The following is a 2755-nucleotide window of genomic DNA, read 5'->3' on the forward strand; positions in this document are numbered from 1 at the left end:
TTTTTTTTTTTTTGGCCTATCCATCAAAATTTTAGAATCAATTTGTCTATATAAAATTATGTTGTAGATTTGATTGGGATTGCAAGAAATTTATAGATCAGTTTGGACAAACTTGACATCTTTAATATGTTGAGTATTCCAATTCATGAATATGGTATGTCTATTTATTTATTTGGGTCATTGAATTTTTTCTTCAATGTTTTAAAATTTTCAGCCTACAGATCTAGACATATCTTATTAAATTTTTGTTTGTTTGTTTTGTTTCTGGTGGCTGGCTATTTTTTAAATTTGTACCTCTCTTTCTTTTTAGCTGTTGTAATTTTTTTTTTAATTTTGGTTCTAAATTGTTCATTTCTACTATACAGAAATATGATTAATTTTTGTGTGTTGACTGTGTATCCTGTGACCTTGCTAAACTTAATAGTTGTAGGAGTTTTTTTTACATGTCTCATGGGATTTTGCCTGTGGACAATCATGTCATCTAAAAATGCAGACAGTTTTTTTTTCCTTGCCTTATTGCACTGCCTAGGAGTTTTGATGTAATGTTGAACAGGAATAGTGAGGGTGGACGTCCTGGCCTTATCCTGATCTTGAGAGAAAGCAGTCAGACTTTACTCATTGAGTATGAGGCTACCTGTAGGTTTTATGTAGATGCCCTTTATCAGAATGAGGATATTACCTTCCTTTCCTAGTTGTTGAGAGCTTTTACCATGAATGAATGTTGAAATATGTCAAATATTTTTTCTTTTTTACACTGATTGCAATATTTATTTACAGTCTTCATTTTACCAGTCGTACAGCATAAACTGCCATTAATCCTGTTTAATCAACTCTAATCTGCCTAATTTTTCACACCTAAATATCCCTGACATTGGGATACTATTGACCTAACAGTAATTGTAACTGCATGAGAACCTCCTTTAGACACTGTGTCTAAGATGAAGGAAGGACCAGCATCATAGCAGCACATCAGGCCAACAACAGCTGAAGTTCAGCGGCAGGGAGGGTGGCCATGTGCCGATGACGGTGGCGTGAAGTCAGCCCACCAACACTGCAGGCGCATGGGGCTTATCCTGACACCCACAGACGTGGACCCATGATGTGTGTCTTAAGAAATGAAAATGGCAGTGCTGCTACTTAAAAATGATGTGTTAATAGATGGTGTAGTAAGTAGCAAATGAGGAGCTTAACCTAAGTAAATCAGCAGTGTATCAACTATACTTCGTAGTAACAAATTCGCCAAATCTGTATCCTCTTGTTTTCTTCATATCCTTGTCACATGTTAACATCTCAGTTCTCAAGTGTCATTCCCATGGCCATGGCTAGGCCATCACTGCTCCTGAATCTCCCACTTTCATTTGCTTTCACTGCTGTCAGTGTCACTGTCACCGCTGCTATCACTATCACTGTTGCTGGTCAATGCAGTTAGGTTGCCCAGGGCTTCCTTTGGTTCTTGATTGATGGCAAAGTCAGCCATTACTCTCTGGGTGAGGCCCTCGCAAGTAGGTAAGCTGGAGGCACTGGCCAGCTTCACACCTTGATGGCCTGGGGAAGGCTGCTGGACACGGCTGCACTGTCCACTGACTCACTCAGCAGCTCATTTTTAGGGATCTTACTATGCTTCCTGAAAAGCTCCAACATTTTCCAGGCTTCCTGGGTTCTCCCAGTTCTTAAAAAGAGGACAGCCATACAGTTCAGAGGGTTGGCTGGCCAATCGGGAGAATCTTGGCTTTCACATGTAGATTTGATATCTGTAGCACAGTCAGCAAACGCCACCTGATTCTCCCTTGCCATGAGAATGGATCTCTTCTCTCAGGTCACTGCAAAAAGTGTGACCATATTCTTTACTATCTTTCCAAATTTGAGGAATCATTTCTAGCCAATTGGCCACATCCAATGCTCGAAGAAGACTGAAGGTATCAGATCCTTATACCACTTCAAGGTGACATCAATTTGTTCCACTAAACAAAACAGACTGAAGAACTTGGAATAATAGAAATTACATTGACAATCAGGTCCAACAAGTTTCCGGTTGTCTCCACTATTTAAAAGGCCAGGTAGGGCTGGCCCGGTGGCGCACTGGAGAGTGCGCCGCCTGGCAGCGCAGCGGCGCTCCAGCCGAGGGTTCGGATCCCATGTGGAGACCGGTTCCTGCTCACTGGTTGAGCGCAGTGCGGGCGCAACACCAAGGGTTGCGATCCCGTTGCCGGTCCCTGGTGCGGTTGCGACACTGAGGGTTGCGATCCCGTTACCGGTCAGTAAAAAAAAAAAAAAAAAAAAAAAAGGCCATGTATTTAGGAAGCAAGTTCTAGATCTCTGAGAGATGAGCAAACTCTCATGGCTGACTGAAAAAACATATCATCCGAGTTCTTTGGAGAAAGTTTCTTTCCCATTCATTCATTCATTATGTCATAGATGATAAGAGATGATGCTTTTGAAGGGCCTTCATGTTGGTAAAACAGCTGAATACTATGGTGGTATGTTGCAAATGAGGGTTCTATTCCGATGGCTTTCATCTCATGTAAGGTCTGTAGGGCTGGCAATCTCACAGGTATGGAAAATCTTCTGAGACGTTTCAGTGAGATATTAAAAGTCTCAGGCCGGCCTGGTGGCGCACTGGAGAGTGCGCCGCTTGGGAGTGCGGCGGCACTCCTGCCGAGGGTTCGGATCCCATGTGGAGACCGGTTCCTGCTCACTGGTTGAGCGCAGTGCGGGCGCAACACCAAGGGTTGTGATCCCGTTGCCGGTCCCCAGT

The 2755-nt window shown here is 42.9% G+C and overlaps 1 pseudogene; it reads right to left on the reverse strand.

The window, feature by feature from the left end:
* Positions 1–1354: 1354 nt before the first annotated feature.
* The window catches only part of LOC103597190, a 3744-nt pseudogene continuing 2343 nt past the window's right edge, over positions 1355–2755 (reverse strand).

Source organism: Galeopterus variegatus, unplaced genomic scaffold (genome assembly GCF_000696425.1).
Source record: "Galeopterus variegatus unplaced genomic scaffold, G_variegatus-3.0.2 Scaffold2230, whole genome shotgun sequence".
NCBI lineage: Eukaryota > Metazoa > Chordata > Mammalia > Dermoptera > Cynocephalidae > Galeopterus > Galeopterus variegatus.